We start from the raw sequence: 27695 nt of genomic DNA on the forward strand, positions 1-27695 counted from the left end.
TGGAAGCACTCTGTGCTGGTTAAGGTGTGCACTGATGGGTGGGTTTGCAGGAAGGGGCGAGGGGTGCCGTCTTTGGATAGGGGTTAACATGACGGCTGTGGGTTTGGGCGTTGGAAGGGGTGAGGGGTGTGGGGGAAGGGTGAGTATCTGCCCCTGGATGAGGTCTCTTTTTGGGGCTCAGGGCACCGGGGAGGATCGTGACTACGGTCCAAGTGCATGTGAAGGGAAGCCTGCCTTTACATTCTGGGATGTCAGGCACCAGGACCCTGCACAAGCATACACATCAAGGAAAGACCCGGGGCAGCATACACCACACAGACTGTCCCTGGTGCCTAGTGACTGCAGTCTGTGTGTGCCCTGCAGTTGACCCTGCAGCCAAGTCTGTAGCATGGCACTGTGGGCTATGCAGTGAAATTACAACCCCCCCCCCCCTACAGAACAACAGAAAGTCTTCTGACACCAGAAACATGACGGAAACAGTCAGTAACACAAAACCGCTTTTAATAATGTAGTACACAGTGGGGGGTTTAAACTTGGAGTTGGGACTGGTTGATGCTTTAAGGAAAGAGCTTGTACAAATTTACAGCGCGACAGTTGTCTCGAACATTATCGGTGTGCTGCGGTGCAGGGACAGTTCTCACGGCCCCTACCGCCCCTCCGTCTTGTCACTTTGGGTGAGGGGGGGACAGGACTTCTTGGCGTTGGAGGGCGGTTGCAGATGCACTGCAGGGGGGCTCTCTCCTCCTGACTGCGGTCTTGCAGAACATCTACAAGGCGCCGGAGCGTGTCCGTTTGCTCCCTCATTAGACCAAGCAGCGTTTGAGTCGCCTGCTGGTCTTCCTGCCGCCACCTATCCTCCCGTTCCATGTGTGTGCGATGCTGCTGACACAGGCTCTCCCTCGACTGTCTCTGCTCTGCCGCCTCCGCTCTGGAGCTGGCCATCAGTTCCTGGAACATGTCGTCCCTTGTCTTTTTCTTTCGGCGTCTAATCTGAGCCAGCCTCTGCGAGGGGGATGGCGGGGCAGTCCGGGAAGGACCCGAAGCTGTGTGATGCGAAAAAGTAGGTGATTTCCTTGAACAAATACATGTTTTCCAACAGTAAACACAGTCTAGTCAGTTTCAGTTAAGAAGACCAAACAGGGAACCAAGTCTCAGGAGATCTCGGAACTAGTCCGAGATTTCGGAATACGCTCTCATTGGCGGCGCGATTGCACTGGATAGTGCACAAGCGAGGAGAGACAGCTGCATCCCTCTTGCACAAAGTCCTGGTAAGCCTTACAGTACAGAGTGCTTATCAGTTACTGCTTAGCTGTGCTCTCCTGCTGGAGGCAATGTGCAAAGCAGAAAAGATGAGCGTTATGCGGCACCTCCCGCCAGTGAACGGGAAAGACCCCTGTATGCGTTTCCTCTGTGGCCTGCAACACGTGGCTGTTAAGCGAGGGTCATTCTTATGCAAAGTAAAACTCTGTTAAGCGAGGGTCATTCTTATGCAAAGTAAAAGTCTACCATGCACAATAGTAACAGTACACTAATTCCACTAATTAGATGCAGCACTTCCACAACGACATCACCCTGAGGCGTGTCAGGCGCACACAGAGAGAGCGGATGCTAACAGAAGCCCTGCACAGACCAGGACCATACGCTGCCATGCTCGTCGAGGCGATGGTCCCCCTGTACCTGAGGATGGCCTGGCGCGGAAGAGTGTGCTTCAACGGAGCACCCAATAAAGCACCTCTCCCAAGAAACCTCTTGCTGAGGCTTTTCCAGCTGCTCTCTGAGAGCTTTTTTGAACTATCCCCAGAGGACTATTGCTCCATTGCTGTTTGTGTAGACCTGCTGTTTGTCTAGTTTCATATTTAAAAATTGTTATATAGTATTTCTATTTTTTATATATATCCCTGTTTCTTAAAAAAATAAATGTATCCCTGTTTGTAGCACTTACCGCCTGATCCTTCCCCTGATTCCGAGTCCGGGTTAACGGGCGGGGACGGTTGGTAGGGGATCTCTGTGAGGGTGATGAAGAGATCCTGGCTGTCAGGGAAAGCGGGAGTGGGTTCGATGTCGCCTGCGCCGTCCTCAACAGACCCTTCCTCATCTTCCCCATCGGCGAACAGGGAGGGGGAACTGTCCCGGTACACTATTCCGTCCTCGGAGTCCACCGTCACTGGTGGGGCACTGGTGGCAGACCCACCTAGAATGGCATGCAGTGCCTCGTAGAAGCGGCATGTCTGGGGCTGGGCTCGCTCCGGAGCGTCCGTTTGCCGCTCTGACTTTTTGATACCCTTGTCTTAGGTCCTTCACTTTCACGCGGCACTGCATCGCATCCCGGCTGTATCCTTTGTCTTTCATGGCTTTAGAGACCTTCTCGAAGGTCTTCGCGTTCCGCTTGTTGGAGCGCAGCTCCGAGAGCACAGACTCCTCGCCCCACACAGCGATCAGATCCTGGACTTCCCGGTCAGTCCATGCTGGGGACCTCTTTCTATTCTGGGATTGCCCGGACTCCTCTGCTGGAGAGCTCTGCATCGTTGCAGGTGCTGCGGAGCTCGCCCCGATGTGCAACCAGAACGTCAGATTCAAACCGCCCAGACAGGAAAATGAATTCAAATTTTCGCGGGTCATTTCCTGTGTGGCTGGCCAGAGAATCCAAGCTCGGAATGCTGTCCAGAGCGTCAACAGAGTGGTGAACTGTGGGATAGCTCCCGGAGCTGCTAAGTTCGATTAGCATCCACACCAAGCCTAATTCGAGCTAGCAAGTGCGAATTTAGCGTTACTCCACCTGCCGGGGTGGAGTACCAAATTCGAACTAAAGAGCCCTCTAGTTCGAATTAAATGGCTTCCTGGTGTGGACGGTTGAGCGGTTAGTTCGAATTAACGCTGATAAATTCGAATTAAAGTCCTAGTGTAGACCAGGGCTTAGAGTGTTGCTTTTCTATTTCTCTTGCAAGTTAGATAAATGGCAACTCATTTTTGGTGCTAATATCAAAAGAGTTATATATTTTTTTTTAATTAAAATAATTTTGATGAGTATAAAATACCACCTTTTAGATACTGTCCATTCTATCAAACTTGGTTTATGTGGACTTGGACCTAAATTTGGTGATGTACACTGTGAATTAGAAATATCTTTTCTTGTTTCATACAAGCAAGTCATTTGTCGGACTAAGGCTATATTTCTAAAAATATCACAACAGTTAACTCGGCACTCACAGCAGTGTTATGATCAGGTAAAATGCCAGTGCAGAACTTAAACATATGGTGCATAAGATCAAAGAGTTGAAAGCAGGAAAAAAATACTCATTTTACTCTTATAGCCTATGACTTCTCCTGATCCCCTCCTCAGAACATTTAAATAAAAGTCAAATTTGTAGCCTTTAGTTAAGTTGTGATATTCATCTTTCATCCTATTGATAAGTTAGTGTTGATTGTGCTGAACTTTAAAATATAATTAAAATATTTCCAGGGCCTTTCAAATGCTGATAGGATGGAGTTGGCTTGAATTTGTGCTTTATACATAATTTAAATTTAACTCTGAAGTTGACAATACTATTTTCTCAACTCTGATGTACCCTGGAAATTAGCCTGTACCCTGGAAAAGATGTTAGCTATGGAAATTAGCTCAGTGTATAAAACTTCTAAGTAACAGCACTCCTATCCCCCCACCTGCCCCACCACCAAATGGTTTTGTTGTTATATTTTGCAGCTAGAGAAAGGCAGCCTTTCCTTGGCAGATAGAAAGTTTTGATCATTACTATTGACCATCGAAGAATCGTTACCTCATTCCTTCCAGTCTGCTCACATTTGTCTTGTCCATCTGTTATGCCTTTTCTTTTAGACCATCCTTATTCCAGTGCTGTCTCTTTTCTACCCCGACTTCTCATCCCAGTCCCATTCATCTCATTTAACCTGGCCCAGTCTCTAATCCTCAATTTTCTCATCCCAGTGCCAGTCTCTTTCCCCAACAAATCTCATACCCCCACCCCCAGTTCCTGCTCCCAGTCTTGCCCCAATTCCCAGTCTACTTGCCCAAACAGTTACAGTCTCCCCATCTGAGTCTTCTTCTTAAGAAAGTCCTAGTCCTCAGAACTCTTAGTCCTGCTCTCTCCCCCACCTCCCCATCTTTGTCCCAGTCTCCCTTCCATCCCAACTCCTAATCCCAGTTTCCCTCTCTCCCACCACCATCTTACAACCCTATTTCCACAACCTTGCCCTCAAGCTCCTTATCTCATTCTACTTCCCCTGACAACACCCACAGCAGGTCCAGCTCATGGCCCCTCTGCATTCAAATCTGACAGCTTCCTTCTCTACTCCGTTTAGATCCAGCAGGGAGGTCATTGACAGCACAGAATAGACAGCACAGAAAATTTCAGCCCAAAAGGTTAACGTTTGGCAGAGTTATAAGCAACTGAACATGACTAATATAATAGGTAGGAACCTACCGAATTCACAGTCCATTTTTGGTCAATTTCAGTCATAGGATTTTAAAAATTGTAAATTTAATTATTTCAGCTATTTAAATCTGAAATTTCATGGTGTTGTAATTATAGGGGTCCTGATCCAAAAAGGAGGGGTGTGTGTGTGTGTGGTGGGGGGGTTGCAAGGCTATTGTAGAGGGGGTTGCAGTACTGTTAGCCTTACTTCTATGTTACTGCTGGTGATGGCACTGCCTTCAGAGCTGGGCAGCTGGAGAGCAGTGGCTCCTGGCTGCGAGCCCAGCTCTGAAGATAGAACCGCCGCCAGCAGCAGCGCAGAAATAAGGATGGTATGGTATGGTATTGCCACCCTTACTTCTGTGCTGCTGCTGGCAGGGCACTGCCATCAGAGCTGGGCACCTGGCCAACAGCCACCACTTTCTGGCCTCCCAGCTCTGGAGACAGCACAGAAGTAAGGGTGGCAATCCTGCAACCCCTCTAAAATAACCTTGTAAACCCCCTGCAAATCCCTTTGGGGTCAGGTCCCCCAATTTAAGAAATGCTGGTGTCCCCTGTGAAATCTATATAGTATAGTGTAAAAGCACACAAAAGACCAGATTTCACGGCCGCGAATTTGATAGGGCCCCGATCATAGGATATGTCTTCAACTTGAATAGATGGAGCTAGCAGCCCCACCTATAATAATAATAATAATAATAAATAGTAAAAATAAAAAGTTCCACAAAATGGATAAACATCCTGAAAGACAGAGATGAATTAATTGACATAATCTTTTTCATTAAAAATAGTTTAATTTAAATCTTTTAATTAAAAATGTTAACAATATGTTTGTGAATCAGTATTGGAAATAAAATAAACCATCCTAAAAGTGGTACCTACTAGGAGCCGAGACAGAATAAGCATTAGATCTACATCACTGCATAATTAAAATTGGTCAACATTGCAGCATGAAGCAGACACCAACTGGAAAATAGGGAAAGAGTTATTCAGGGTAGAGAGTGAAGAAGTTCTGTTTGTAAAAACACTGATGATGATGATGATGATATGAGTTTCTTTTCTTCTGGGTATAGTTTTTTTAATAAATGTTTAACAGTCCAATCATGGAAAAAAATGACAGGCTAGTTAAGCATCTGTTGAGATGGCAGAAGCAAAGATATTGGGTGACTACTATGCCAAAATAAGATTATTTAAGGCTCATAGACAATGGTTTCCTTTTCTGGAATGAAGAGTTGGTTACTTAATCTGAAGAGCTACTCTTCATTTTCTGCCACAAAGTAATGCACAAAACCAAGGTTGTAATGACAGGAAATATTGCTTCCCAGGGATCGGTATAGTTGAGGATATGGATGAAGTTGAAATATCAACTACCAGAACAAAATAAACCTAACTCCGAGATCAGTGAGAGGCTGCCCAGTGTATTAATAAATTTAAATATCACTGTTGAAGACTATCCTATGCTATCACTTTTAATGTACTGTGACAAAGTTCCTCCTCTATCTTGGTGGGTCCTGCACTTATTGGAGGATTTGTTCACCTTAGAGATTCACCTTGTGGGTCAGGGAACAGCCCAGAGACCTTCCCTTCTGATAGAACCCACACTCCAGGTCAATTCCTCCTGTGTCTGATCAGGAGTTGGGCAGTTTGAGGGGGAACCCAGGACCACTCTCTACTCCGGGTTCCAGCCCAGGGCCTTGTAGACTGCAGCTGTCTAGAGTGCCTCCTGGAACAGCTGCGCGACAGCTATAACTCCCTGGGCTACTTCCTCATGGCCTCCTCCCAACATCTTCTTTATCCTCACTACAGGATCTTTCTCCTAGTGTCTGATAATGATTGTACTCTTCAATCCTCCAGCAATACACCTTCCCACTCTCAGCTTCTAATGCTTCTTGCTCCCAGCTCCTCACATGCACACTACAAACTGAAGTGAGGTCTTTTTTAAACTCAGGTGCCCTGATTAGCCAGCCTGTCCTAACTGATTCTAGCAGTTTCTTCTCAATTGGCTCCAGGTGTCCTAATTAGCCTGCCTGCCTTAATTGGTTCCAGCAAGTTCCTGCTTGTTCTGGAACTGCCCCTGTGCCCTTACCCAGGGAAAAGGGATCTTCTTCATCTGGGACTAACAGAGCTCTCTCTTCGAACACTCTCCTGCTGCCTTCTGGTCAGGAGGGTGGAGGAAGGCAGGGGATTGCTGCTGGGCCCTTGCTGTTGCTCCAGCTGCTCCCTTGGCTGGGCCAGACACCACCACCACCACCACCACCTGCCCCCTTCTCTGCTACCCAGGTGTTGGCTGCCTGCTGAACCCCTTGATCCTCAGCTGCTGCTGTTGTTCCAACTACAGCCCTGGAGGAGAGTGAGGAGGAGGAGAGTGAGGGACCCCAGCCCAAGCTGCTGTTGCTGCTGTGGATGTTACCACCATCACCACTATCTGAGTGGGTCCCTCATGCCTGTCCTCCGGATTACTACCTGGAGCTGCTGTGTGTGCTGCTGGGGAGTTGCTGGAGCCCTGAGGAGGAGGAAAAGAAGGGGACCACCTGCTGCTGGGGGAGTGCACTGAGACTCTGAAGACCACTGTGGAGGGGGCACTTCAGGACTGAGTAATTTTTGAACTGTGCTCTTGTGGTGGGGGCCTGGACTGTGTCCGTGCGGACACTGGGGGTGTGGCGTGGAGCCTGCCCCCTGGTCCATTTGTGTCCCCATTCACCCCCACCACAACTGCCGCCCCCTCCACCATCCCCATTGGCTGTTTATCATCTGCCTTGAACTCCTGCCTCTAGGACTGAGCTGCTCGCCTGGCTTGCCATTCCCATTTCCACCATTTGGGCCTGCAGCAATAGCCAGCTGAACATTGACCCTTTTGTGCAAGTGCTCATGGGTGCACATACCTCCCCCTTGATCTGACCCCCTCCCCTTTGCAACAGGCCTCCTAGCTTTACCCCTTGCTGCCTACTCCATTTGCGCCTGCAGGCTTTGCCCCGCCCCAGCCCCAGATTCAGTTTGTTTGTCTGCCCTGCCCGTTTCCCTCTACAGCTTTGTTTGCCCCGCCCCTGCCCTGAAGCTAGCCCCTGGGTCACCCTGTCCTGCCTCCAACCTGTTTGTCCCCCTCCATCCCGTGGTCCCCCCAGCCCTGATTAGCCCCTCCCCTCATGTGCATGCCCCCACCCATGCGCTTGTGCCTCTCCCCTGTTTGAGTTTGACTCCTGGTTCACCACCCCCCCCCCATATTGTTACATCCCCGATTCACTAGTGCAGCTAGGTGGAGCTGGATTTCTATCTCGAGTCGGTGACTGACCCTCCCGGGCTGACCGTGGATGGGCTGACCATGGAGTTCTACTACATGTTCTGGGATGTCCTCAGCCCAGACTTAGTCACCGCCTGGGCTGAGTCCTTGCAGAATGGGATCCTCCCTCTTTCGTGCAGGCGAGCCATGCTCACCTTATTGCCGAAGAAGGGGGACCTCTGCGATTTACAGAATTGGCATCCCGTCTTGCTCCTCAGCGCAGACTACAAAATCATAGCCAAGGCCATCTTGCTGTGGCTGGGGTCCGTGCTGGCAGACATGGTCCACAAAGACCAGACCTACACCGTCCTGGGCCGCACCATATTCAATAATCTGTATCTGGTCCGGGACCTCTTGGAGCTCGGGTATAGGGATGATTTGTCGTTCACCCTCCTGTCACTGGATCAGGAGAAGGCATTTGACAGGGTGGACGATGGGTATCTCCTGAGCACTCTGGGAGCGTTTGGCTTCAGACCCCAGTTTTTGGGTTTTCTCCAGGTGATGTATGCTTCCACAGTGTGTCTGGTTATGCTCAACTGGACCCTGACTGAACCAGTCAGCTTCGGGCGAGGAGTACGACAGGGGTGCCCCCTCTCAGGCCAGCTGTACGCTCTGGTGATTGAGCCCTTCCTCTGCATCCTCCGCAGGAGATTGACGGGGTTGGTGCTGTGAGAGCCGGAGCTGCGGCTGGTCCTGTCGGCGTATGCCGACGACGTGCTCCTCGTGGTCCAGGACCCGGGCCACTTGGCATGGGTGGAGGCTTGCCAGGCCATCTACTCGGCAGTGTCCTCCGTCCGGGTCAACTGGGTCAAAAGCTCTGGCCTGGTGGTCAGGGACAGGTGGCAGGCGAGCTCCCTCCCACCCGCACTTCAGGCCATCTGCTCTATCTCAGCCTTTACCTTTCTGCCACGCATCCGTCTCCACTGGAAAACTGGTACAGTTTGACGGGCAGGGTGACGGAGCAGCTCCGGAAATGGACAGGACTACTCCGGTGCCTCTCCCTCTGAGGCAGGGCACTGGTGCTCAATCAACTAGTCCTGTCCATGCTCTGGTACTGACTCAACACCCTGGTCCCAGCCCCACACTTCCTGGCCCTCCACCAGATGGAGGTGGGGGCAGGGCCTGGAGTGTCTACTCACTCAGGTCCATGTCTTCCGCCTCCAGGACCTGCAGAGGCTCCTTTATGGTGCACGTAGTCCAGCGTGGACAGTACTGGCACACGCTTTCCTATGCCGCTTCCAAGGGCTTTGATATGACAGGCAGCTCCTTTATCTCCATCCAAGTGGTCTTCCACGAGATCTCTCCAGGCTGCAAGTCTTCTACCAGGACCTCCTCCGGACCTGGAAGCTGTTCTCAGTGACCAGGTCTGTGGTGGCCACCGAGGGAGCAGATCTCCTCCTCACAGAGCCCCTGCTACACAACCCCCAGCTCCATGTGCAGGTGACGGAGTTCCCCTCGGTGCACCAGAGGTTGATCCTGGCAGAAGTCACCAGAGTCGGAGACCTCCTGGACTACATCTGGGGAGACTGGCTGGATCCTCTGATGCTCGCTCAGCGCATGGGGCTCTCTAGGCCTCGTACTCCCCGGCGCGTACTTCAGGAGGTGACGGCCACTTTGTTGCTAACTGCTCGGGCCTACCTTGACCGGGTACTGCGAGAGGTTACGCCCCGCCCACCCTCCACCCCAGGCCCTCTGGACCTTTTCATCGGACCCCTGCCCTGTGGACCCAACTGGCCCACCCGCCCCTTCACCGTGAGCCAGCTGCACGACTTGCAGCTGGTTTGTTTCCAGCCCACGCCAAGGAAACATCTGTGCACACTCATACTCCACACCCTTCACTTACTCACCCTCGTGTCCTGCCCTGACACAAAGTGGTGGGACCTCCTGCCACCTCTAGAGGGTGATGAGCCCCAGTGGGCCAGCCTATACTCCTCCCTGGTCCTGAGGCCCACTGGGGATATCAGTTGGTGGCTCCTTCATGAGGTCGTGAGCACGGTTACCCTGTTGTACAGACAAAACTACACAGGATCTTTTCAGGGGGCAAGACAAAGATGCCACATTTATTATGATAATTTGATTTATGACCAATAACTAATATTTTAATCCTTATACACACACATTATACCTAATACCTACACACACACACACACATTCACACACACATCCGTCAGATGTTCTGCAGCTGCTGCATAGTTACCAGTCCTGGACATAGCTTAAGTTCATGGCTTGAGTTTGCAGCTTGGGTTCGTAGCTTGTTGCGGCTAACTGGCCAGGAAAGTCGGGCACAAGGACGAGCTGGGTCTCTGGTGGGCATGCACCGATGCCCTTCCATGTTGGCAGCAGAATGTTACCCTCCAAAGTCTCCCATCTCACCCATCCTTTTTGTAGGCTTGAGTTTGAATCCAGAGTCTATAGGTCTTGCTGTGTCACGCTGCCTCTGGGTTTGATGATTGATCACAGTCAATTGCAGGTGTGACTTTCAGCCTCGGACCTGGCTTTGATCTTCCTTCTATTGTACCTTTTCTTTTTAGGGTGGACTCTTCTTACTTTGTTAGGGCTCTTGTCTGCGCCTTCAGCCAATGGGGGTTGAACTTTATTTCATCAGGACAGGCTGGGGCTGGAGGTTGATTCCATCATTCATACATACCTCAGTCACACATCTAAACTAAATTAATAAGATTACAGCGGGGTTTGCAAAAATGAAGGTTGGAGGAAGCTTTCACAAAATGGAGTGAGCGTTTTAAAATGGGGTTTGAATTACACTATGGCAAACAGTGAACAGAAGTTACAATATAGACAAGTCTAGTGAATGGTGAACAGAAGCCACACCAATAAAGTGAACAATCAAAAACAATTTCATTTATCAGTTCTACAACCACCGTCCGGACACCTGCCCCTTCTGCGGCGTGAGGGAAACCCTGGTGCGTGGTTACTTGGAGTGCGCCAGGTTGCAGCCCCTATTCCGGCTCCTCACAAATATTTTGTTACGCTTCTGGCTGCACTTTTCCCCTCATCTCCTTATCTATGCACTCCCCATCCGTGGCCCCACAAAGCCACGGGACCGCCTGGTCAACCTCCTCCTGGCCCTGGCTAAAACGGTCATCTATAAAACCAGGGAGAGGAGGTTGGCCGATGGGGTCTCTTGTGACTGTGGGGCCTATCTTCCATCTGCTCAGGCATCTGGGCAGAGTTCCTCTGGGTGGTGTCCGTTGGCTCCCTTGACACCTTCGAGGAGCAGTGGGCACTGTCCGGGGTTCTCTGCTCAGTGTCCCTGTTGGGTTCCCTTTGTTTGACCTTTTGACCTCACTCCCGTCCCTGTTATCTCATTAGTTGTCCCTTGGAATTATTTGGTTTCCAAGACCTGTGGATCCTCCCCTTAGGCTTGGGGAGGGGGGTCCTTTAGCAGTGGGTGGGCTCTGCCCGCCCACTTCCTAGTTCCCAATAGGAACACTTTCCTGTAGTCATCTGGCCTGACCCTGTCACAGTACCAAAAAGACACATCCTTTTTTGTTCTTGTTCCGCATCAGAATTTGTGTGTAAAAGTGTTGTACATGACTTGTGTTTGGAGATGTTGTAAGATACTCACTGCCCTCTCTGAAAGATGTATTAAGTGAAAGTCAACCTGTATAAAGTCAAAATAATTAGACTATATATGGATGAAGTGCTGGGGACTTGGGGAAGGCAAATCAACCAACCTTCCCAAACTCTATCCCATCTTTTTCAGGGTGCCGCTCCAGGCAGTACATTTTAGCAGCAGCTGCAACTCTCTGTTGTCTGCTCAACATATTAGTGTTCCTGTGTCTATGTAAACAAAGATCCCTTGGCTACCTCCTAGCTGACCCACTCCCATTGCTGCTTCCCAAATCACCAGTGCAGAGACTTCTTCTGTGGCATGCTTGTGGTGTATAAGCTACAATGTTGAGCTGGTTTATCAAGAGCCTTGCACTGGCCCTCCCAGTCAAGTATGTATTTCACCCACTGAGAGTATAATACTGGTATTATTGAAGAGGCAGAAGACATTATGGTGTTAGCTTTGCTTCATGATTTTACAATGTGAACAAATGGCTGTCTTCAGCCCCTTTTGGTGAACAAAATACTGATTGGAGAAAAAGCTTGAGTATTATTCTAAAGGTTACATAATTTGATTAGCTATAGATGACTGTGTCACTCATGCTATATCACTAATAATAATTAGGGTCAGTGAGAGGATTTGTAATGTGTGTTTTATACTGAGAGGCAGAGCTGGGGACAATGCCTAAGTTAAGGTTGACTAATACTTTCCATTATATGATCGTGTTTTCAGTTGCTTATGGTGGATAACAGCCTACAGCTGCTACCATTTAGTTCATTAACTGAAGTGGCAAGACCTGTGCAGTAGATCAAAAGGTCCTAGCCTTGCTTATGATCCATGTGGGAGTCAATATTGATACATGGGATGTGATTTTTGGGTGAGGTGGAGTTGAATTTACATTTTTAAAAGTAGGAAACTTTGGAAACTTAGGGAAACAGTACAATGTAAGTGGAAAATATCACTATAATCCTTTCATTATCATGCCTATATCTCCAGCTCTGACAAGACATAATGGTATTTGTATTATTCCTCTAGAAGAAATGGGATGTTCTTGTCATAATTTCATGCAAAGGTGGTATTATTGTTTTTGTAGTCTTATCTTTTGCTCACAGATCAAAAATGTAAATACGATAGTGAAATTTAGTATTCAAATCATGTTGGCTCTCTAATATTGGACCTGATTCTGCAGGTTCCTTTCTACTCTTGTTTCCCACTGCAGCCAGTGAGATTTGAGAACACATAGTGTAGTTCAGGATCAGATCCACCAGCTATGTTCCTTTGCGTTCCTGACACTATTATATATATGTACTGAATGCAAGTTGTAAAGTGAAAAATGCACCAATAAATGATTTCATAACATTTTGTTTTGGTCTCCAAGCTCAAAAGGTTGCTTTTTGTATTAATGGTGACATCACTGAACATATTCTAGATATGTCTCTGTGTGACAGGTTCTCTGTCACGCCCCTCTTCCAGAGCCTGCTGGCTGTCCCAATAAAGTGGAGAGAGGCTTCCAGTTATGCAGCACTCATAGCATTATTTACACATACACAGTTCTCCCACCACCAGTGTTGAGCTATATACAAGGCTTACGGGGTTAGTTACCTCTTTTCCTACAGTCAGCCCACAGCTCAGAGTCTGACCTTTCCCTGGCTGGCTTTTCTTCTGGCTCCCAGCGCTTATAACTGCTGGCTTGTCAGGCCTGCAGGTGGAGCCAATCCCCAGGCCAGGCATCAGATCTGTTTCACCAGCCCCAATCTATTTCCCTTGATTGGAGCTGGCTGAGCAGGGGTAATTAGGTGCTTTTGCACCAGCACCCTGCTACACTCTGCCTAATGGAAAATACATGGTTAAAAATACCAAATGCTCCATTGTTTCAGGCTGAACAAGAAATAAGAAAATTTGTGACTACTAAATCAGAGAATTTGTAGTTTAAGTTTCAAACACAACCCATTAAGTGAGTATGAAAGTGCTAGCAAACAGTTTCATTGGAATGTACTAGAGATTAATTTATTATGTGTGTTGTATTGGTCCTTTGTAACAACTGTTAACTTTTGGCATGTCACAACAAAACAGCAATGGCTTGGGTTCTTTAAAAATATAAAGAAATATAATGGGAGCACCCTTAAAAAATGACTTGGAATTTTTGTGTTCTTTTAATTTATACTTTACATTTCAGTAAAGGAATGTAAGTTTGTCCATAGCTTTAAATTTCCAAAGGAATAGAAGTTTTATGAATGTGTAGCTGTTAAGACAGCTTGTTTGGAATTCTGCACCCTTATCTAGATAAAAGCAGAAGTTGGCTCCTTGGCAGTGGAGGAGCTCTTTTTCTGAAGCACAGTAGTTACAGAATTTTTTTTCCATCTTCTTGTTGACAGAGGACGTATCCATCAAATAAACATTGGTTATTTAAGTAAGGGGGGAGAGGGAATATGTTTCTACATATTTACTTTAAAACAGTGATTCTTATAATTTGTTTTAGTTTTTGTGTAATAATGCTAATTATATTCAACAGTTAATTGGAAGCATCCCTGTTAAGTTCTTGCTGTGATGAAGCAAAAAATCCTTATCAGTAAACAAACTATTGGTATTCAGCTCCCCTAACTAACATATTGTATGTACACCAATAGGATTACATGTATATTTTTAATTCATATATTTTTCTCTTGGTCAAGAAATAGTGTATCGTATATTTTAATCATAGTTTGCCCTCTGTTATTCACTTGCTCTATTATAGTTATTGTGAATGATAAATGGGTTGATAGGATTCATACCTGTCAGAGTTCTCTGTATATACATGTCTTTGGTTAAATTATAGTGGCAGTGGGAGCGGTTGCTGAAGTCAAGGTTGCATAATCATATCTTTTCCTTTTCTAACATTCTGACACACATACGTTTTAGGCTTATATATTCTGAAATTGGTCTCTGTGAATTTTTTTTGGCAAGTTAGAACAAAGTTCTCTTTTTTAAAGTGATAGGATAGTAGAAAAAAATATTCTTTTCCTTGTTATAAATTAATTCTGGCAAAGTTTTTGAGGATGTCACAGCTATAGCGGCTGGGAACTAAAATTTGAATTAACCAGTATAACTATAGCTAAAAAAGAAATAATAGCCCTCATTGAGGAGCAGTACCATTTGTGTTTGTCAAAAAATGGTTTTGTTTTAACCAAGTTATTAGCCTTTTAAAACCATGTACTGAGCCTATTTTAGTTAGGTATCTAAAGTGTGCTGCTAAGATTTGATTCACTATGCATGTTTGGCTAACTTAGCTGCATAGCAAAAACTTCGTAAGGTACACAGCACCTGGCATGCCTAGTAAAGTGGGAAGAGAGTGGAAAAATTCCTCTGAATTTTGGAGATTGTGCAGGAAGGATCCTTGCTCTGATGTATCTTAAGTGCTTCACAGCTGAGAAATCTGCAAACTACTTTTCAAATGATTGAGAAATGTGCTTTGTCCCTGGTGAGCTGGTATCATACGCCATTAATTCTTTAAAATGAAGCTTTCCTTTAAAAAATGCTTCTAGGTTTTATGACCGTAGTCTTTAAATGTGAATTAAAAAATACAACAGTGCTGTGCTGTGTTTCTTGGTTTGAAGATGTCTCCTATGTCTTTGTACTTCCTCCTGTCTCCTAAGCAGCAGCACAATGAAACTAACACAGCACTCTGGGAACCTTTGCTGCTGCTACTCAGTACACTGTGGGGAGAATTTTGTCTATTTCAAGTAGCTGCTGCTTGGGAAAGACATGAAGTGGAGGCAGGCATTTATCAGGCACCTAATAACCAGAGGTTAATATACAAAATGAAGAACTCTATCTAGGGCCCAGAGATAACACTTTGAGAAGAATCCCAGAACTTATCTGTTTTCAATGGTCTCTGCCCTATGTGTTACATTGTATATGTTGTGATTCTCTAATGTTGTGTATTTTTTAAAAGCAGATCTAGCAGATAAAAACTCAAATTGGTAAAAGTAAGACACAGAAAAAATATTTATTATGCCACAGTCTAGTCACTCCTATTTCTTGAAAAACACTTGTTAGTGCAGAAATCTGTGTGCATCAAACACACAGAGAGAGACAAGAAATGTATTGCAAAAGCTGAATATTCATCTTAATTCTGCATTCTAGTGTACGCTGGCTCTGTTGGTTGAGATTGCCATTGCTGCCTTTTTGCAGGAAGGTGCCAGCTGGTGCCAGTGCTCAAGGAAATTTCTCTTGACACTTCAACAGTCTTGCTGAGGCTAAATATTTTTGGGGTGGGGGAGCAATGGGAAGAGGGAGAGGTTGTCAGGAAACTTTTGGAGTAGCAATTCTGGCAGTATCTCTCCTCTAAGGCATGCATTATCCTGGTATCTCTGTGCTGCTACTAAGAATATATACGTGGAATTTGAAGGCCTCAGTTTTCATTGAACACAGTCATTCAGATTATAGAAGATAAACTGTGCTGGTGGCATTAGACACTGGTCTACTTCTAGAAGTAGGAGAAGATAGATCCAAAACAAATGCCATTGGCAAATTATCTGTGGACCTATCTTAGCAGGGGTGGACAGGCTCTGTTTGATTGTCTTAACTACTTTATTAGTGAAAGGTCTGAGAGTGTAGATTACCCATCTGCCTTTAATTTGTCACCCTTCCTATTTGACTAGTATGTGAGGCCACTGGGAGGGTTTGGGAAAAGAGATATGAGGTTGCAATGTCCTCATTATACTGGTAGCATACAGTGTAAGAATCCCTTTTGTGCAACCTGGCTGATATTGTTGAATGACCTGGCGCAATGCTGACTGATTATTGGGGTGTAGAAGAGAGAGAACTGGTTGCACCATAATCCAGGGGGAAAATATAACATTGGTAGATGGGGAAAGCAATCAGAGCTTCTGACTGAAGAGGGAGTACGGCTTCTCTTTGTTACACTGGTTTGAAAGTCGTTAGGCCTCGTACTACTTTGGATGCTGCAACAGCTGCTGTAGCAACAACATTTTTTTTCTATCTGCACCTAGTGAGAAGTCTTTCAGCTATGGGCCTTGATACAGTTATCCATACCTTTGTTACCTCAATCCTATTAGTGTAATAATGTGCGCCACGCAGGGCCGGTGCAACCATTTAGGCGACCTAGGCGGTCGCCTAGGACACTGGGATTTGGGGGGCGCCATTTTCTTCGGCAGCGACCGCAGCGGCTGGATTTTCAGCTGCCCCGGTCGCTTTCAGCATTTAGGCGGAGGGAGCTGGGGCAGGGGAGCGCAGGGAGGGCTGCCTACAGCAAGTAAGGGGTGGGGGGCGGCACGCAGGGGAACTTCCCCCCCCCCAGCTCACCCCTGCCTTGCCTCCTCACCGAGCACGCTATGGCTGCTTCACTTCTCCCGCCTCCCAGGCTTGTGGCGCCTAAGCTGATTGGCGCCACAAGCCTGGGAGGTGGAAGAAGTGAAGCAGCGACGGCGTGCTCGGTAAGGAGGAGGAGGAGGAGCAGGGGTGAGCTGCTTCACTTCTCCCGCCTCCCAGGCTTGCGGCGCCAATCAGCTTAGGCGCCGCAAGCCTGGGAGGCGGGAGAAGTGAAGTAGCCACGGCGTGCTCGGGGTGCTCATGCGCGGAGCAGGGGTGAGCTGGGGCGAGGGGTGCCTCAGGAGCTGCCGCAAGGGGGGCGCCTCAGGGAAGGGGCACGGGGGGTGCAAGGTGGAAGTTTCGCCTAGGGCACGAAACATCCTTGCACCGGCCCTGGCTCCACGTAGGGGTATGTCCAGAAGCTGGAATTAGTGCATCGTGTGTCAGCACGCTTATTAAACAGTACTTCATACAGAATATGTTATGCCAATGCACCATGATCTGTGCTAGTTGTCTGTTAGTTTCAAACAAAGTTTAAGCTTATCCTATAAAAAGTCCCAAATGGTTTATGACCTGTCAACTTGAGAGACTGCCTCTCACAGCTGTGATTGGAAAAAGCTCTCAAACTGATAGCCTTTTGGGGGGACATTTTCTGTTGTGTGGCCCTGGATTCTGGCAAAACACCGTAATATCATCTGTTCTTGGCAAAAAGGGCATAGCTGCTTCTTTCCGATGCGGGTGTGCAATCTGTTATCTATGCTCTCTTCACCTTGAGAATATACTGTTCTAATGGGAGTTCACTGTCTGTAAAACCTTTTGGAAGCGTCGGCTAGCACAGAAGTGTGTCTCCACTTGTTAAATAGTACTTCATACAGAAAGTGGTCCTGCCTATCTGAGAGACTACCTCTCTCTCTCCATACCAGATTAGTACACTCTTTATCAGCAGACACCTTTGAACTATCAGAGGGATAGCCGTGTTAGTCTGGATCTGTAAAAGCAGCAAAGAATCCTGTGGCACCTTATAGACTAACAGACGTTTTGCAGCATGAGCTTTCGTGGGTGAATACCCACTTCTTCAGATGCAAGTTGCATCTGACTTGCATCTGAAGAAGTGGGTATTCACCCATGAAAGCTCATGCTGCAAAACGTCTGTTAGTCTATAAGGTGCCACAGGATTCTTTGCTACCTTTGAACTATGAAGTCCCCTGGAGATAAAAAGATAACAGGTGGTAGTGGATCTTCAGTGAGGTGTCCTCAGATTTGGAATGTATTTACTATATGGTCCAAAATAGCCCCCGTTTTTGTTACCCTTTAGGGTGCAGCTGTTTGGGCTTTAGATGAGTGAATGGCTTACTGAGGATTTTATTTTATTGAGTGGTAGTGGAGGGGATTTTTGTTGGGGTTTTGCTAAGTGCTTTGTTGAGAATTGCTGTGGATCAGATGCTGATTAGATAACTGTTTTAAATCATGGCATAGGCAGCTAAAGTGTGAGGGAGCTCCATTTTTATATTGTATATAATAGAACTGCTATGACTGTCAGTTTCTGGATGGAAATTAAGTTTTTGGTTTTGGCCTAATTTGTCTGAAATGGTTTGGCCTTTGTTATGAGAGATCATCTCTTGCCCCATCTTATACTACGACAATTATGATCTTCAGAGGTATCTTTAGAAAATCAATCAAATAAAAATGGATTATTTTTCTCATATTACATAACTACATATTTTTATATACTATTGGGCTATCTTTGTGTGCATTTCAATAATATGAATCTATTGCCATTTATCGTTTTGTAATTCAAATCTTAAAGTAATTTTTAAAATCTGCATTATTTACATTGAAAATGTCAAGTCAATTTATTTTATCAAGGGAAACACCCAGTAAATTGGGCTTGAGCTAAAAGGATGCTGAAAAGTTTTATATGTATAGAAGACACAAAAAATCCGTATGCATTGTTCTAGTCGTGTCAATCCCAGGATATTAGAGAGACAAGGTGGGTGAGGAAATATCTTTTATTGGCCCAACTTCAAGCTCAAAAGTGTCTCGCCAACAGAAGTTAGTCCAATGAAAAATCTGGTTTTCTATCAGAAAGTTTAACTAGATTTTGCAAAGTTATTTGCTTCCACCTGCTGACCATTCTTGATATTGCAGTAATGAACCGTAGAAAGTTTAACAAATATGAGGCAAAACATTTACACTTACGTAAGTATTGCTTTTTTTTTTCTTGGATACAGCTCATGGTGGTAGTCTGAATTAAGTTATTTTTCATTATTGTATTTTTTCCATATAAGTAAAAATTAAATCAGATATATAGAATTTAAGGCCAGAAGGGACGATCAGATCTAATACAAACAACTTTTGCAGCATTTACTAAGCCTTCCAGTTTATTATTTTTTATTTTTGATTAAGTTTGATGCAGTGTTGATGAGATCTATAAAAAATCCTAAAAAAGTCTATTACAATAATGCAAATATTAAGTCAATTCATATTGCTATTAGGGATCAACACACACTGCAATTGTATCCATATATTTATCCTGTTTTGTTAGGTTAATGAATGAAGTTTCAAGTCTATAACTCCAGCCGTGGATATTTTTTTAGATATGTATATACAAGTATCATTTATCCCAAGTATGCCCTAAAAAGGAAATTATAATCTGAAATGGACAGGAAAGAGAGATGTTGTATTTTGGGGTGGTTTTTTTTTAGGGAGAAAGCTTGTATTTTTGCTGAAATAAGCAAATAAAAACACAATGACCAGAACAATATGAATTATAGGGGAAAACAGAACATATCAATATTGAAATAGCAGTTTTCTCCAACAGCATTGCATAAGCAATTTTATTTAATCATGTTGTAAATATAGGCATTTTAGGTTTTTTTCTGATGAATGACACCATCCTTGAAGTACATGGAGGAGGAGGATTTCTGGGATGTATTAGCAAGAGTGTTTTAAGGAAGACATGGGAAGTAATTCTTTTCTTCTGTTAGGCACTGATAAGGCATCCACTGGAGTACTGTATCCAGTTCTGGGCATTACACTTTGGGAAAGATGTGAACAAACTGGAGAAAGTCGAGAAGAGAGCAACAAAAATGATTAAAGGTCTAGAAAACATGACCCACAAGGAAAGAGTGAAAAAATAGGTTTGTTTAGTAGGTAAGAAGAGAAGAGTGAGAGGATACAGGATAAGTCTTCACGTATATAAAAGATTCTTATAAAGAGACAGGTGATAAATTGTTCTCCTTAGCTACTGAGGATGGGACAAGAAGTAAAAGGCTTCAATTGCAGCCAGGGAGATATAGGTCAGATATTGGGAAAACCTTCCTAATTGTAAGGGTAGTTAAGCATGGGAACAAATTGTCTAGGGAGATTGTGGAATCTCCGTCACTGGAGTTTTGTAAGAACAAGTTAGATAAACACCTTTCAGGAATGGCCTAAATAATACTTAGTCCTGCCTTAGTGCAGGGGACTGGACTATGACCTACTGAAGTCCCTTCCAGTCCTACATTTCTGTGATTTTTATGTTTCATTCCATGTTTCATGTAATGTGTGTTTCTTTGCATCTTGCAGCCTAAACGTTAACTTTGAATCGGCTTTAAATTCTTCCATTAGGACTCAGGGGGGAGCTAATGAGAACTAGGTTTTGCACTTTTATGTTGGGGATTCTAATCTACAGCAGGTCAGCAGTGGCCAAAAGTTATTTTGGCTTATTAGTAGACTCTTGATGAGTTTGTTCTAAGTGCAGTTTCTAGTGGAAAGGTCTCCCTGTGGCTGTTACACAGATTATCAACACCAACTGAAGTTTTTAACAGATGAGAGATTGAGTAGCCAGAGAGAATGCACTTCCTTCTCACACTGACCCAGTGGTGAGCTGGAGCCGGTTCCCACAGGTTCCCAAGAACCGGTTGCTAAAATTAGACCTCCGTGGAGAACCGGTTGTTAAATGGCCAGGGAGTGGGCAAAGAACTCCAGTCCACAGGCCAGACCATCCTGTTGCTCCCAGGATTCCCAGCTGGGGAGGCTGAGGCTCCCCCAGCCCTTCCCCTGCTTCCCCCCAGCTGCAGCGTGGCCAGCCGCCGGCACCAGCTGGGCAGCTCAGCTGAGCTCCGGAGTCGTCCTGCTGCTTTGAGCTGCCAGCAAGGTAAGCGGGGAGCGAGCTGCAAGCTCTAGGGCTGCTGAGGGGGCAAGTGGGGCAATTTGCCCCAGGCCTTGCAGGGGCCCCCGGCCCCACTAGTATGTCTCCCCCTCCCCCGCTCTCTCCCCCGCTCTCTCCCCCTTAAATCAGAACTTTTTATAGGGAACCGGTTGTTAAGATTTTGGCAGCTCATCATTGCACTGACCTATATTGTAGGTTCTTTGGCAAACCAAATGGCACCCCAGGAGAGGAATATCCTTAGCATCACCCCCTTCCATTTATTAAACTTTTAAATACCTTATTTTTATTGCATTTGTAGCTTATTTCACAACTTTGATGCATAATTTGAATGCATGATTTATCCCGGTCATATAAGATGATAAATTTGCATGCTAGGATCTGTAAATCTGTATTTATTCATGCCAAATATAAACAAATAAATATTGATATCCTTTATTAGATGCTACTTACACTTCAAGACTTAAAACACAAGTACACTTTCACAATTATACAATAAAACAGCAGCTGGGCTCTCACTTCACTTTGTTCTTATATTTCACTGACTGACTGGCAACTCCCCACCAATCCCCTAAATCCAGCCCTGCAGGGACTGTGTCTCCCTCTACATTTGTGCAGCTCCATGTACATTGGACATGCTCCTAAAGGGCATAATTTTGCCACTTTTACTAACACTTTGCTCCATTTTCTTTTATAGGATGATACATGGAGAAAATAGAACTCAATGTAACAAAAGAACTACTCCGTGCAAATAGGAATTAGAGGATCTGACCCAAAAATTGACTTTCTATTTTTTATTTTCAAACATTTTTTTCCAGCACCAGGTACATTACTAGTACCATACTGTCCTACTTAAAGCTGGTACTTCCGGTAAAGGGTTGAGGCACATTGGTGAGGAAAAAAGCCCCCCAAAACCTATATCTACATATATTTTAAATTTTCTAGGTGTGACAATTTATTATTTGAGTCAGTCCATTCTATTGATTCTTATTTTATTTTATTGAAGCATAATAAGTTGTTCAGAGCCTTCTCTTCAACCTAAAGTTAAAACATGAGTGAGACTCGTGCTGCCCTTGGATGTTCTTCTTTTACATCACCAGGACCTTTCTTTTGCTTCTGTATTTCATAGGGTTGCCAGGTGTCTGGTTTTCAACCGGAACACCAGGTCGAAAAGGGACCCCCCCCCAGCCCAGTGAAAATGAGCGAATGAGGGTGGGGGACAGTGAGCGATGGAGGGGAGGGGGATGGAGTGAACAGGGCAGGGCCTCAGCAGGGGCGGGATAAGGGTGTTAATATAAAATACTAAGATAAAAATCAAGATAGTAGATATGTCTCCAAAGTGACCAGTTTTTTAAACTATAAACCCTCTGAACCACATGAATCATCAAAACTAGCATAATCGAAAAAGGAGCAGGGGGAAAAAACTGCTTAGTATAAGTAATTCCAAAAACAATTCAAGTAGAAAATTGTTCAGATGATTAAAATGAGTATTACGTCCCCTACATTCTACTCTCTATTCTTTACTGTCTTGTGTAGTCACATTATAAAGTTAAGCATTGGGTGTAAGTGTTTGCAGCATCTGTATTCAAGTACTAGTAAAACTTTCAGGAGTTATATGTTGTCCTATATGCAGCTCCTGATACATTGCAAAAAATAGGTTTCTTTGGTTCCTGGTTGGTGTTGCACAATACCATGAACAAGACAGTAGTTTGATTTTTATATTGCTCCTTTCACATGCAAAGACTTTGAAAACATATCGCAAATAATTGGCTAAGTACTTGTTATGCTTTGACACTGGAGGTATAATGGAACAATGTGCATTCAGATTAAACTGTATGATGTGGAGTTCCTCTGCAGCTATTGCTAAATCACTTGCATAAAAAAGATCCATAGAATTTGAGAGCATTCAAGAGAGCAATTCTATATCAGGAATATAATTTTCTACTAAATTCTATTGGTTGGTTTACTAATTTTATAGAAAACATTTCATTTTCTGAGAAAACCTAGAAGATTTTAGAGTCACTCCTATTGGTTTAATCCCTACTAAATTTTAAAGGACTCTTCCATTAGAGATATTTCACTCATATATAAACTCACAAACAGACATGAAGATCAGTTTTGTTATCTTGTTGCTTGTGGAAAATACCACCCAGCATTTTTAAATATCACCCAGTGGAGAATGCCCCCTCCAAAGTCTTTATTCTCTACCCTCCCTTTTACAGATGACTCACTTGGACAACATAGGTTCAACAGTAGCGACCATGACTCCATTCTTTAGAACAGGTATGTGTAGGAAGTAGAAAGCATATTTATAAATAGTTTAAATTCAAATATACAATTTTTTTAACTAGCCAGGTGTGACTTGTCTAGAGAATTATACTAATTGTCTAGTTGTCTTTCATTCCTTTGGGCAACTGAAGGTGCAGATATGCATGCACAGCGCCAACATGAAAACTCTTGATACTTAGACTGCCATAGCTGCTGTCTGAGCTAAATTACCAGTAGTGACAGCTTTCGCTTTAAAAGGCCAGGTCATAGACCACCAGAAGACATCAGAGATACAAGGCGCAACACCAATAACAATTTGTTTCTGCAAAAGTGACATTTTTCCAATTTGAGTCCAACATTATTCAGAAAATGAGCAATTCCCTCAGGGTCCTTAAATGTTGGTTTGAGTTGGATGACACACCAATAGTATCCTCTAAAACAAACAGACACACAAAAACAAACCCATGCAGGTTTAATAAATTAATTGTGACAAGAGTAAATTGAATAATCTTGGAAAGATGGCAGTTGTGGTGCTTGTGCCAGATGGCTTTCTCTGTGTCACTAGCATGGTCCTCAGCAGGAAATTTAAAAAAAAATGGTGCCTTTTTAAAAAATTTTTACCTGCTATTACTGTGCATCAGGAATGAATCTATAACATGTACAAACTATACTCTTGTAAAGGAATCCAGCATTTTCCCCTTGTTTTCCAAGAGTACAGGAGTTCTTACTCGTTGTCATTTTGAAATATAATCAATAAATTAAAAATTGCTATCTAGCTACTAAGTGGTAAATTATAGGTCTAAAATAGAGCCTTAATTACGTCCTATCATAGATTGTCCCTGTATACCACTGCTTCCTTTTAGTGATATAAAAAATGCAAAATTTGTTACTTGTGTATTCTTTAATCTTTGCTCCTTTAAAATTCATTCTTTTCTGTAGTAAGGCAATGTCTTCTTACGGGAATTCACTGAGCAGTGCACAGAAATTATTTACAGGAAGGCAGGATTTTTAGCAGAGTAGAATTGGAAGTGGCTATTACTGCCTTCTGGGGTGCCACCTCTATGGTGGCTGGGGTAGAGTTGCCAGAAATGATTCAGACAAACATTTTAGAATGTAAAACCCCAAGATTAACAGAAACTATAAAATAACAAAGAGTTTCTCTAATTGCTCCAGTCCTTGAGCACCATTCTCAATTAAGATCTCTGCTTCTGAAGCTATAATGGAGCTGTCAGTGACCTGGGTGTGGGTGGTCAGCCTTAGTGGTTAGCACAGAAGCCAGATGCTGGAAGCAAGGGTCAGAATACAAATCAGGAAACAGAACTATGGCTTAGGCCTGGGTTACCTGGAATGAGCCAAGACAGGAGCTATCACAGCCATGGGACAAATGCTTGAGCAGCTGCTGGGTTTAAGAGCCAGTCTGATGACTCTTCCAAACAATCAGAGAGCTTACTACAGGCCAGCTGGGCTAATTTAGTTGCCCAGAGACTGGCTTTGCCACAAGTCCTGATTCCTGACAGGAGAATGTCCTCACCCCGATCTGCTTCTTTTGGAGATTCAAAGATAAGTGAATACATGTAGATACTGTTGGCCACTGAGTAACAATGGAACTTCACCTACCCAGCCCTCAACTTGCTTTACAAAGGGGGTCTGGGGTGTGATGAGTATCATTACCCTTCTTTCACAAGAAGCACTGAGAGATTAAATGTTTCATTATCACACGTCAGGTCAGTGATAATGCAGATGGTATCTCAGTTTTATCTAACTCTCATTCCTTATCCACTGGACAAATATGCCTCCTTATCTCTGGTAGCAGTAACTTTGTAGTCTCATTTTTCTACTAGCTGCTGATTCCTGCAGCGGAGAAGCCTCAAATCCTGCCCAGCTGGGCTGGCTTGTGTTTAACTGCACCCTTTCCTAGGAAGGGGCTGACTGAGGCGCACAAAATATTCCTGTGTACGACTAGGGAGAGGAAAGATGTGTTCTGTTTTGTGCAGCTGAAGTAGTAGTATAGTTTTCTATACTGACTCTTCTGACTAGTGGATGTTTATGAATTCTGGTGTTAAAATGAATTCATGGGAAAGGCTAATGGCAAAATAACAAAGTACAAGAGCATAAGGGACAGTGTAGGGCAGCAGTTCTCAGCCAGGGGTCTGAGGCCCCCTGGGGGGCCATGAGCAGGTTTCAGGGGGTCCACCAAGCAGCAATAGCATTAGACTGATTGGAGCCCAGGGTAGAAAGCCAAATCCTGAGCAACTTAGCTTTGCAGGTCACCTGTGACATGGGGCGATTGGCAATTGCCCTATCCCCTAATACTGGCCCTGGCTTTTATACAGGGGCCTGGGGGAAAAATGTATAGTGGGGATGCTGAAAGCCATTGAACCAAACCCAGTATATGATGGAAACCACTTCAAGCCAGCACCTATGCTTTTATATGCAGAAAAACTATTGTTGTGGCACAGGTGGGCCATGGAGTTTTTATAGCATGTTGTGTGGGCCTCAGAAAGGAAAAGGTTGAGAACCCTGGTGTAGAGGAATAAAGGATTGTGAGGTCATTACAAAGCAATATTTAGCATCATGCTTGTTTGCAATAGCTGTATCTTGATTCTAAGGTGAGCCACTTTATTCTGCACTTATTTAATTTGGGTCAGTATGTGAGATAGAGGTACTTTTGTCCTTGGTAATATGAAATATTATTCAACTTTAATTAAGCAGTAAATATGTTAAAGAACATTCCATTATCTCCAAAAGATGATCTAGGACATAGATAACAGGTGAAAAGCATTGACTAATGAAGCCTGCACTAGTATCATATTAGAAGTGGTGGTGGTGGTGTGGTTGTTTTTTTTGTTTTGTTTTGTTTTTTTGTATCCTCCCTGCTTGCAAAATGGAGAAGAATAAGCTGAAGTGGATTCTGTTAAAAGAAAGTCTGCCAGTAGATAGATGGTGCTTTTCTCCCTATAAATTGGGAAGAGAGATGTTAAAATGAGTCAAAGTTGAAAGAAAATGCTTGAGTATAACCCTTCATGAAATATAACATGACCTCTGCAAGACAAATGTTCAGCATGGGGCTAGTAAGGATCATTAAAGGTATGGATTGAGGTGTGTTAGCAGAATTAACTTTTTTTTGGGGGGGGGATTAAAATTGTTTTGAGGAAACCAAGTTTGCTTTTGAAAACAAACACCTTTTACTGTTATATTTTTACTGAAAAACATCTTCAAAAAAACTTTTTTTATTTTTTGATTGAAAAAAACAATCTTGCAGGAAACTTTTTGAAAAAAAACAAACAAACCATTATCTCTCTTCCTTTCCCCTCCCCTCATTTTCCCATGAAAAAAATATTGGTTTTTTTCCTGTTTTTTGTTTACCTGCTATGGGGGATAAGGTTTTGAAGAGCTGAGGTTTGAGGTGCATGGGAAATTTTGCATTGTGCCTGTCCAAATGAGATCTCTCGGTTTAATTTGATCATGGTTTGCTTTATTTCATAACTCTCTGCAAGTTTGTTGGAAGGGGAATTTTGTGGAAAATACTATCTGGCAGCAACCTTGAACCTGCCGTGTCGGACTTTGTATCAGGGTAATTTCAGCTAATAGCCTAGGCTATCAGAGGAAGGATAGTCTTAGATTTTCTCATACTGAAAGTACTGTTTGAAGAAAGTGGATAACCAACTAAAACACCAGTGATAACAAATTTTAAAACAAAAACAAAATAGTTTTTATACTTGAATGTTGTTGAATTAACCAATTTTTGGAGATATATTTATGCTTGTCTCAGAAAATTACATATGCAAGAAAATATAGGGAATGGTACTATTCCCGTTATATTTATGTGTACAAGAAATAGTTATGTAAATTACTTAGATGTTCTAAGCTAACACAACTTTCCTTCAACAGAGAAGGCACTGCAGCTCTGTGAAGGGTTATACTAGAGGAGAGAATCTAACATGAGGGTAACTTGCTAGATTGAAGGAGCAGAAGGAAAGGCAAGTCAGGGCCTGCAGGAAGTTCCCTTACCTGAGCCTTCTCTGCTCCAAACAACACTTTTCACAATAAACCATTATTGTTGTAGCAATTAAATGAAGACAGGAGCCTCACACACCCAGCTAGAGTACAAGTGAGTTTGGAAAGCAAACAAAACTTTGCCACTTTTAATCCTCCATTTATTTTAGTTGACTGCAAACTTATTATACAGATTGTTTGCAAATACTAAAGATTACATGAAGAAATAATAAAATTAAGAGTATGGTTTACCTATACAGCGAATTATCTGTGGATATCTTTTGAAGTAAAAGCAGAAGCCTGATATTTAGAATTAGCAAATAATAAAAATGCAGAACTGCATAGTTAAACTGAAAATGGATGTGAGATTCCAAGTATATGTACTATTTATGCATAAACAAGGCTAAACTACTACAATCACAGGGCAGAGGAAAGGACCTTAAATGGAAATCAGAGTCTTGCATGCATAAATAGGAAGTCCAGAAACTTGGGATCTGATTTTCAGGTGTGTAGAGCATCTAACCCTCCAACTGAAGTCAATGGAAAGCTAGCGTCTCTGAAAATCAATAGACTTGAATATACTCAAGTATAATAAAGCAAGGGTCAATTGCACAGTGAGTTCCAAAAACTGAATATCTACAAGATATATAGTAGCCAACTAATATAAAAATGAGACAAAGCTAAATATTGCAACAC

At 44.0% G+C, this 27695-nt stretch overlaps 1 protein-coding gene across 7 annotated transcripts in view; it reads left to right on the forward strand.

Moving 5' to 3' along the window:
• Positions 1-27695, forward strand: part of RBFOX1 (RNA binding fox-1 homolog 1) — a 2584986-nt gene that overhangs the window by 1530113 nt on the left and 1027178 nt on the right. Inside the window, exons 1-2 of one of the 7 annotated variants that reach the window (XM_044979744.1) lie at positions 13199-13229; positions 22958-23018. The exons of 3 other annotated variants lie outside the window; for them this stretch is intronic. The gene's annotated coding sequence lies outside the window, so the exon portion shown is untranslated. Of the gene's footprint in view, positions 1-13108; positions 13230-13628; positions 13686-22957; positions 23019-27695 lie in introns of those variants that run through there. 3 more of the 7 variants (XM_044979742.1, XM_044979743.1, XM_044979745.1) reach the window with 3 other exon arrangements.

This window comes from Mauremys mutica, chromosome 11, assembly GCF_020497125.1.
Source record: "Mauremys mutica isolate MM-2020 ecotype Southern chromosome 11, ASM2049712v1, whole genome shotgun sequence".
Classification (NCBI taxonomy): domain Eukaryota; kingdom Metazoa; phylum Chordata; order Testudines; family Geoemydidae; genus Mauremys; species Mauremys mutica.